We start from the raw sequence: 10,390 nt of genomic DNA on the forward strand, positions 1-10,390 counted from the left end.
TTGGCAGACCTTCCTCATTCCTGAAGAAGGGCTTATGCCTGAAACGTCGATTCTCCTGCTCCTTGGATGCTGCCTGACCTGCTGTGCTTTTCCAGCAACACATTTTTCAGCTCACTCCTTGGCATGGTTGAAGCTGCGCTTTGGGTGTCTTACTGGCCAACAGACAGAAAAGTCCTTGGAGGAATATGACAGTCCTCCATCCTGTGTGAGCCAACAGAGATACCATTGCTTTATGACTGCCAACACGCATAGGAGACTTGCCTTAATGGGAAAATGCAGTGTCGGCTACCTTGATAGTGGGGTGCGGACAGCAAGGATGCCAAGTGGTTGAGCTTGGTTTTGTGCCAGCGGTGAGGTCAGCTATGTTTGTCAGCTGCGCACGAGGACGCTGAGATCACAGGCCTCTTAAACCAGGCCTCAAGTCAACTTGCTTTGCGAATTGGCCAGAGTTGCTGGCTGTTTTACCAATGTGCCTGATCGCTATCACGGCCGCTTCAGAGGGCTACCTGGTGTCCACTGTGAGTCCAAGAGAGGCTGATGAGAAAGAGGCAGGATTGTGGGGGGGGGGGGGGGGGGGGAGGTTGGAGGGAGTGTGAATTCAGTCCACAGTCCGTACATGAACAGGGTGGTCCGGGCAGATTCAGTGATAACACTTGGAAGGGATTGAGATAAATATTTGCAGCAGGGCTGAGTGGAAGAGCAGGGTCAAGTGCGACTGCATGATCCTACCCCCTCTCCAAGGACATGATGGGCCAAATGGCTTCCCCCACCCCCTCACCTTCTGTGCTAATCATCCACTTGGTTTGCTTGCGCCCCCAGATGGACTGAAAGCGTCATGACAGCTGTTTGGAAGGGGTGGGGAAGTGGAAACTAAGACACGCCTACTCCCAGCAGCTGATTGGTTGCCCCAAATGCAGGGTTCTGATTGGCCTCTGTGGCTGTTGACCACTTTGATGGATAGCTGGGCTTCCCCCAATCAAATGGGGTGGGCGTTCCAGGGGAGGCTGGCCAGGGCTCATTCTACCCAGATACAAGGGAAGGCAGTGGGACTGAGCAGAGGGAACCCATCATTTATTAACACAGAAAGAGAGACATCCATCTTCAGAGATCACTCATAATTAAAAAAAAAGAATAAAGGAAATCTCACCAGTCCTTCTCCACGACAGAAACCAGCTTCCAGCAATAAAGGTAATCTGTCCAATTAACATGATTGAAATCCTTTCATTAGAATGTTTATTTTTCGCAAAATAGAAAATACACCTTTGTATGAATCCGAATGCTTCTGTTTGAGATGCACTGCGTGTCCTTTTGGTGAATGTTAGCCGTAATTCTTTGGAACTGACAGGGCATGGCTTTGTTTGTCGGGATGTCAGGTCGATGTTAAGCCTGGAAAAAACTGTTTGGGCTTGGGGTGATGGATGGAGAGTGGATGCAGGGAGGGTGTGAGCTCCCCTTCGATTGGCAGCCGACACAGTTGAGCGTTACGCTGCCCAATTTGTGAAAGGCTCACTCCGGCTGGCTTCTGATCCTGCAGTTGCTGTGTGTTCCCGTCCGTTTACATAACACTGTGCTTTCTGCGTGTGTCAGGGATGGCGTAGAGGCCGAGCACAAGAGGGGGCGTCATTGCCAAGCCTGAAGGGTGTGTGTAGACAACTGTTTACCCCTGTCTCTCACGCTCGCCCCTCAAGGGAGGAGGTGGTCAGTTCAAACCCCAGTACCTGGAGGTATTTGACCCACCTCTTACCCGTTCCAACTCTGCCCAGGAACTGCTGCACTGTTAGAGCTGCCAAATTTCAGCCTGGATCTCCACCGAATGATCCCACGGTCACTATTTGGCAGAGAAAGGTGTCGATGAGGGAAGGGACAAAAGAGTATTCCCCCAACCCTCCTCTGCCCCCAGGGGTACCCTGGAGTTATCCTCGATTATCCGATTATAATAGGATAAAATGGAATCCCTATTGGAATGGAAGCAAGCTATTCGGCCCATCCAGTCCACACAAACCCTCCATAGAGCTTCGGGCCCAGACTCAACCAGTCTCTGTAAACCTGCATTTTCCTGGCTCACCCTCTTAGTCTGCACATCCCTGGGCACTATTGGTAATTTAGCACGGCCAATCCAACCTAACCTACACATCCCTGGACACTATGGGTAATTTAGCACGGCCAATCCACCCTAACCTACACATCCCTGAGCACTATGGGTAATTTAGCACGGCCAATCCACCCTAACCTACGCATTCCTGGACACTATGGGTAATTTAGCACGGCCAATCCACCCTAACCTACGCATTCCTGGACACTATGGGACAATTTAGCATGGCCAATCCACCCTAACTTGCACATCCCTGGACACTATGGGCAACTTAGCGTGGCCAATCCACCCTAACCTACACATCCCTGGACACTATGGGACAATTTAGCATGACCAATCCACCCTAACCTACACATATTTGACCTGTGGGAGGAAACCGGAGCACCTGGAGGAAACCCACACAGACACAGGGAGAATGCACACATTCCACACAGACAGTCTCCTGAGGCTAGAATCGAACCCGGGTTAACAGTGCCACGGCTCGCTGAGCTCACGGCTGCTAGCAGGATCTCGCTTTGCATAGACAGCGGCATCTCCCACAGCTACACCACTTGGGGTAGTGCTTCATTGGCTGCAAAGAGCTCTCTGGGCTGGCCCACGTTTTTGGGAATCGTGACCGCCGGGAGGACAGAGCAGCTGCGAGGTTGCTTTCCCAGCAGCCTCTCCATCTCGATCGAGCCTGGAATGCCAGACGCAAAGTGCAGAGTCCGATGGCACCTGTGGAGAGGGGAAACGCGGGTTAGCGTGTCGGGCCTGGCACCACACTTTCATCGGGCTGAAGAGAGAGGTGGAAAAATAATGGGTTAAATACAGTCAAGAAAGGAGGAGAAGGGAATCTGTATCTAACCCCGTGCTGTCCATGTGCTGGGAGTGTTTGATGGGGGGGATAGTGTAGAGGGAGCTTTACTCTGTATCTAACCCTGTGCTGTCCCTGTCCTGGGGAGTGTTTGATGGGGGACAGTGTAGAGGGAGTTTACTCTGTATCTAACCCTGTGCTGTCCCTGTCCTGGGGAGTGTTTGATGGGGGACAGTGTAGTGGGAGTTTACTCTGCATCTAACCCTGTGCTGTCTCTGCCCTGGGGAGGGTGAGATGCCAAGGGAGAATAGAGAACACAGAACAGAAAGTAAAGGGAGTGGTGATGGGTTGGAAATGAGAGATAGAGCTCTGATTCAGAGTGTGGCAGAGTGGAGTTAATTTGGATGGTCATCGGACATTCAGATTTGGGACAGTTTCCTGGTTTTGGTCAGCAGCAGTGAGGCGGCTTTGGCAGAGATAATGTTCTCGGCCTGGTCAGACAGGGCTGCCTCAGTGTGCTACCTCCCCTCGGTGTTGCATCCTCGTGGAACAGCATCCCATGGCCACCTGGGAAATCAAAACACCGTGTGTGGAACTGGAAATATAATTTGTCCTAACTTTAGTATGATTTATTTCTTTTTATAATGAATTTAATTAAAATGGTGCTGGCTTGTGGTGACTTAGACACATTTTACTGTATTTTCATAAATACGTGTAAAATTAAGCACTACTTACCAGCATTATTAACTCTGTTTCTCTCCCCACAGAAACTGCCAAACCTGCTGAGTTTCTCAAGCATTTTCTGTTAGTCTTATAGATCAGATAACATGTTCCATTTTAATTGGGTACAGTGTAAAGGGAGCTTTACAGTGTATCTGACCTCATGCTGTCCCTGTCCTGGGAGTGTTTGATGGGGGGACAGTGTAGAGGGAGCTTTACTCTGTATCTAACCCTGTGCTGTCCCTCTCCTGGGAGTGTTGATGGGGCCACTGTAGAGGGAAAAGTGCAGAAGGTCAGGCAGCATCCAGGGAACCTGCGCATCCAGCCTGACCTGCTGCGCTTTTCCAGCAACACATTTTCAGCTCTGATCTCCAGCATCTGCAGACCTCACTGTAGAGGGAGCTTTACTTTGTATCTAACCCCGTGCTGTCCCTGTCCTGGGAGTGTTTGATGGGGACACTGTAGAGGGAGCTTTACTCTGTATCTAGTCCTGTGCTGTCCCTGTCCTGGGAGTGTTTGAAGGGGGACGGTGTAGAGTGAGCTTTACACTGTATCTAACCCCGTGCTGTCCCTCTCCTGGGAGTGTTGATGGGGCCACTGTAGAGGGAAAAGCGCAGCAGGTCAGGCAGCATCCAGGGAACCTGCTGCGCATCCAGCCTGACCCTGCTGCGCTTTTCCAGCAACACATTTTCAGCTCTGATCTCCAGCATCTGCAGACCTCACTTTCTCCACACTGTAGAGGGAGCTTTACTTTGTATCTAACCCCGTGCTGTCCCTGTCCTGGGAGTGTTTGATGGGGACACTGTAGAGGGAGCTTTACTCTGTATCTAACCCCGTGCTGTCCCTGTCCTGGGAGTGTTTGATGGGGGACAGTGTAGAGGGAGCTTTACTCTGTTTCTAACTGTGTGCTGTCCCTGTCCTGGGGAGTGTTTGATGGGGGACGGTGTAGAGTAAGCTTTACTCTGTATCTAAGCCCGTGCTGTAACTGTCCCTAGGAGTGTTTGATGGCGACAGTGTGCAGAGAGCTTTACTCTCTATCTAGCCCCATGATGTCCTTGTCCTAGGAGTGTTTAATGGGGGACAGTGTAGAGGGAGCTTTACTCTGTATGTAAGCCCTTTGCTGTCCCTGTCCTGGGAGTTTTTGATGGGGAATGATGTAGAGGGAGCTTTACACTGTATCTAACCCCATGCTGTCCCTGTCCTGGGAGTGTTTGATGGGGAATGGTGTAGAGGGAGCTTTACTCTGTATCTAACCCTGTGCTGTCCTTGTCCTGGGAGTGTTTGATGGGGACAATGTAGAGGGAACTTTACTCTGTATCTAAGCCCGTGCTGTACCTGACCTGGGAGTGTTTGATGGGGAACAGTGTAGCGGAAGCTTTACTCTGTATGTAAGCCCGTGCTGTCCCTGTCCTGGGGTGGTCTGAAAGGAATGGTGGAGAGGGCATCTTTGCTTTCCACATAAAAGAATAGAGGGAGCTGTATTTTCAGTTTATCAGAGCACAGGGAGCTTTACCCTGCATTTGACCTCGTGCTGTCCCTGTCCTGGGAGTTTTTGATGGAGACAGTGTAGAGGGAGCTTTACGTTTTGTTTAAAAGTGTAGAGGAAGCATTACTCTCTGTCTCTACACCATGTTGAAGAAGGAGTTAGGAATAAAGGGAACAAAGTGGGAACAGGGAACGGATTTGGATGTTCGCCGAAGATCATATCGATAGACAGAGCAGTTTTGAAGGGCCGGATGGCCTTGCTCCTTTCTTCTATGTTTAGCCTGTATCTAACTGCACTCTGTGTGGCCTGGGAGATGTTGTCTAGGGTAGTGGGTCTGAAGGGGTTAATGTTCATGTTAATTGCCTGCACTCCGTTATGGACTAGACCAAACCCACCCCCCCCCCCCCCCCCAAACTATTCAGAAGATAGTCTCGACCCAAACTTTTTCTTATTTTAAAGGTAAATGCAAGATTTCGCGTTCCAGATGCAATTGGTCAGGCTACCAGATTTAAAGCAAAACACACGATATTCATCTACTATCGTTAAAATACAACAAAGGGAAGATTGAATTGAAATGACTTAACTCTATTGGAAAATGTAATCGAATAATAGATACAGGAACTATTACAAATTAATTATGGTAACATCCCATAGACATACCCTTGGCAAAAGACAAATTCAGAAGATGTATTACCTGGTAGAGCAATTGCATGTGAAACAGAGAACTCCTCCTCCCTCACCCCTCCAGCTCTTTGGCTGTAACTGAGAGAGAGAGAGACAAAAATAATTTCCACTTCTTCAAGACCCCAACAGCCGAAAGCTAAAACTAAAAATCCTGGTTCTCTGGGAGCTTTACCCCACCCATCCAGGTTACTTCTATTGTTCCAACTTAAAGAAAAATGTAGGCCTCACAAGCTGTTTGTTGGATTTCCAACCAGACAGCTCCTCACCTCTGTCTTGAAACCTCTCTTTTAAAATAAAACAGTGAAGAAATAGCCTCTTAAAGCCACAGCATTGTCACAATGTTTCTTTCCGATGTTACACACATTCTGTGGGTAGAGACTCTGAGTTATGCTGGAGCTTTTGGAGGAAGATGATGTATCTGGACCTGCAGTCTTAGGACATTGTATTTAATGAAATTATTCTGTCAATCTTCTGGTTCTCAAAGAACAGTGCCTTGCGTATGGATACATGGCAATGAGGTTTCCTCCAACACTAACTAGAGAACAACTCTGGGACACCCAGACCAACCAACCCAACCACCCCTTGGCTCAACACTTCAACTCCCCCTCCCACTCCACCAAGGACATGCAGGTCCTTGGACTCCTCCATCACCAGACCACGGCAACACGACGTCTGGAGGAATCCCTCCTCCCCACCTTTTATCTTGGCCTGCTTGGCACACCCTCCTCATTCCCGAAGAAGGGCTCATGCCCGAAACGTCGATTCTCCTGCTCCTTGGATGCTGCCTGACCTGCTGCGCTTTTCCAGCAACACATTTTCAGCTCTGCTCTCCAGCATCTGCAGTCCTCAGTTTCTCCTAACTAGGTATGTCCAGGATAAACCAAAGGAAAAGGAGGATTGATGGCAGCAAATTACACCAAAAAACTCTTAACCAGTGGCAAAGCTGGTTTAAGTGGCAAGTACCAATCAGGTACCAGGAGTGATGTACAAGAAATTGCCACATGGTGGCAGCATTGCAGACCCTGAACCCACGAATGAGAAATCTAGAAGACGTGTAAGGGGAAAGGATAAAAGATTCAGGGAAGTGAGATTACCACTTTAACAGCATTGCTGCTTTAAAAAGACCCAGTCAACGGCTGAAATGCAATTCACAAGAATCCTTACTGTGTGGGAGCATGCCATTAGGCCCATTAGATTAGATTAGTTTCCTGAAGAAGGGCTTATGCCCAAAACATCGATTCTCCTGCTCCTTGGATGCTGCCTGACCTGCTGCGCTTTTCCAGCAACACATTTTTAAGCTCATTAGATTAGATTCCTTACAGTGTGGAAACAGGCCCTTCGGCCCAACAAGTCCACACCGACCCGCCGAAGCGCACCCACCCATACCCATTCCCCTACATTTACCCCTTCACCTAACACTACGGGCAATTTAGCACGGCCAACTCACCTTAACCTGCACATTTTTGGATTGTGGGAGGAAACCGGAGGAAACCCACACAGACACGGGGTGAATGTGCAAACTCCAAACAGACAGTTACCCGAGGCGGGAATTGAACCCGGGTCTCTGGCGCTGTGAGGCAGCAGTGCTAACCACCGTGCCACCCATTGAAAACCCATTGAATCCACACTAGCCCTCTGAAGAACATCCCACCTCCCTACCCTGTAATCCTACATTTCCCCTGTCTAACTCCACCTCGCTTACACATCCCTGGGCACTATGGGTAATGTAGCATGGCCAATCCACCCTAACCTGCACATCCCTGGGCACTATGGGACAATTTAGCATGGCCAATCCACCCTAACCTACACATCCCTGGGCACTATGGGATAATTGAGCATGGACAATCCAGCCTAATCCGCACAATTTTGGACTGTGGGAGGAAACCGGAGCACCCGGTTTCAACACAGACCCAAGCAAGCAGACAAAACACGTCCAGAAACCCTGGTCACTCTCTCCTACATCATAGACATCTCGGAAATGACTGCCAGACTACTCAGACCTCTTGGCATCATGGTAACCCACAAACCCACCAACACACTAAAATACCAGCTAATGAACTTGAAAGCCCCTATACAGACAACAAGCAAAACTAATGTATTATACTAGATTTTCCTACAGCACAGAAACAGGCCCTTCGGCCCAACCAGTCCACACCAACCCTCCAAAGAGTAACCCACCAAGTCCCATTTCCCTCTGACTAATGCACCTAACACTTCAGGCAATTTAGCATGACCAATTCACCCTGACCTACACATGTTTGGATTGTGGGAGGAAACCGGAGCACCCAGAGGAAATCCACGCAGACACGGGGAGAATGTGCAAACTCGAGGCTGGAATCGAACCCAGGTCCCTGGCACCATGAGGCAGCAATGCTAACCACTGAGCCACCGGGCTGCCCAGAGGGAAAGACAAATTTATCTTAAAAGTCAGCCTGCAGCTTTGAATGATTTAGATGAGTCAAAATGGCTGTGCATTTTCCACTCTGCTGTTGTGGACAAGAAAGGAGACCATGGATTCTTCCCCCCCACCCCAACACACTAAAACAGCAGCTCATGAACTTGAATGACCCTATACAGACAACAAGCAAAACTAATGTCATTTACAAAATACCGTGCAAGAACTGCAACTAACACTACGTTGGACAAAGAGGCAGAAAACGAGCCACCGGGATACATGAACACCAACTAGCCACAAAACGACATGACCCTCTCTCACTAGTATCCTTACATACAGATAAGGAAGGACACCATTTTGACTGGGACAACACATCCACCCTAGGACAAGCCAAACAGAGACACATACGAGAATTCCTAGAAGCATGGCATCCCAACCGGAACCCTTTCAACAAACACATTGACTTGGATCCCATTTACCACCCCCTGAGAAAAAGAACAGGAAATGACATCACCATAGGAAATGACTTCACCAACCCAAAGGTATAAATAGAAAGCAGGAAACATCAGCAGAGCTTCGTCCGGAGGCTCACTGAAGATTTTACGTAGTATGGTGACGAAACGTCTGAAAATGAACCTTCCAGCTTAGTGAGCAAACCTACATCCACAAACACTTTGAACCTCATATTAAAGCTGAATATATCAGAGCTCAAAAGAAAAGGGCAGACTGTTGATCAGGCTGTGACTGCACTGATGCTTCCAGCTGAATTCTGAGCTGGAAGATGACCTCATCAAAGATAGGAATTTCTCAGGCACCAGAGATCCTGTTGTGAGAGCACATCTTCTGAGGGAGGAGAGGCCTACTCTCTGGAAAATCTGTAAACATGTGCTGAGGCTCTGAGATTGTCGAACCTCAGCTGGAATGCATTGTGGGAAAAGAGGAGACTTTGCCTGGTGCTGAGATACATTGAAGGCCAATTGAGAGTAAAGAATCAGAGAAAGAAAGAGATATTTGCAGAAAGACCAAGGCCAAAGGGTAAGGATATAACTGTTGCAGAGGACATGACTCAAAAGAGAACAAAGCACGTGGAAAACAAGGCTTGAAATGTAAGAAGCTGAAGCATTTGGCGCACATGTTTTTCAGTTGGGACGAAGCCAATGAAGATGGCTGCTGGGAAAAATGTCAGACAATGGTTCCGACGAACAAGCTGGAGCCTACAGGTCTAAAGGTGATACACGGTGCGTGACTGCAGAAGGGGAGCGTCACGTGAATGTGAATTGTCAGATAGACGCATTGCTTTGTGCAACATCGTGAGGTTGAGTGAAGTGACTCCAAATGATGACCTGAAAATGTAGCTCGGACCTTACTCTGGTCAAGAGAATAAAAGAATGGATGAGTTATTTATTGTCACTTGCATTTTGCAGTGAGTAAGAAATGGTGAAAAGCTTGGAGCATTTTAGATAGTTTAAGAATAAAAAGGACAAAAGATATAACTGCAAGAGAGTCCTGAGCCAACAACCTCTCTCTGCCCACTGCCTCGCCATCCCCGGACCCTCCAAACCCAGGAGTCGCTGCTCTTTAGGTGCCATCTCATTGTGGCTGAGATGAGGTGAAGGCATCCAGCGCAATGGGAAGGATGAAGATCTGGAATTCCAGAAAGTTGAGCGAGATCCTCTCATTTCAGCTGAAACGCGCGTAAAGCTTGGGTTAGGAACTGTCTGCTTCCCCAGAGGATTCCGCCCGATGTATGTACAACAAAGAAATAAGAAAATTTACAGCCCAGGAACAGGCCCTTCGGCCCTCCAAGCCTGAGCCGATCCAAATCTACTGTCTCAACCTGTCGCCCAATTCCTAAGCATCTGTATCCCTCTGCTCCCCACCTACTCATGCATCTGTCCAGATGCATCTTAAATGAATCTACCGTGCCTGCCTGTACCACCTCTGCTGGTAACGTGCTCCAGGCACCTACCACCCTCTGTGTAAAGTATTTAGAGTCATAGTCATAGAGTCATAGAGATGTACAGCATGGAAACAGACCCTTCGGTCCAACCCGTCCATGCCGACCAGATATCCCAACCCAATTTAGTCCCACTTGCCAGCACCCGGCCCATATCCCTCCAAACCCTTCCTATTCATATCCCCATCCAAATGCCTCTTAAATGTTGCAATTGTACCAGCCTCCACTACTTCCTCTGGCAGCTCATTCCATACACGTAC

At 48.7% G+C, this 10,390-nt stretch overlaps 1 protein-coding gene across 4 annotated transcripts in view; it reads left to right on the top strand.

Annotated features, from left to right (window-relative positions):
* Positions 1-1,028: 1,028 nt before the first annotated feature.
* LOC122544349 (guanine nucleotide-binding protein G(I)/G(S)/G(T) subunit beta-2) overlaps positions 1,029-10,390 on the top strand; it is a 171,047-nt gene continuing 161,685 nt past the window's right edge. For all 4 annotated transcript variants that reach the window (XM_043683563.1, XM_043683560.1, XM_043683562.1 and 1 more), the window contains exon 1: positions 1,029-1,188. The gene's annotated coding sequence lies outside the window, so the exon portion shown is untranslated. The remainder of the gene's footprint in view (positions 1,189-10,390) is intronic.

Source organism: Chiloscyllium plagiosum, chromosome 48 (assembly GCF_004010195.1).
Source record: "Chiloscyllium plagiosum isolate BGI_BamShark_2017 chromosome 48, ASM401019v2, whole genome shotgun sequence".
Classification (NCBI taxonomy): domain Eukaryota; kingdom Metazoa; phylum Chordata; class Chondrichthyes; order Orectolobiformes; family Hemiscylliidae; genus Chiloscyllium; species Chiloscyllium plagiosum.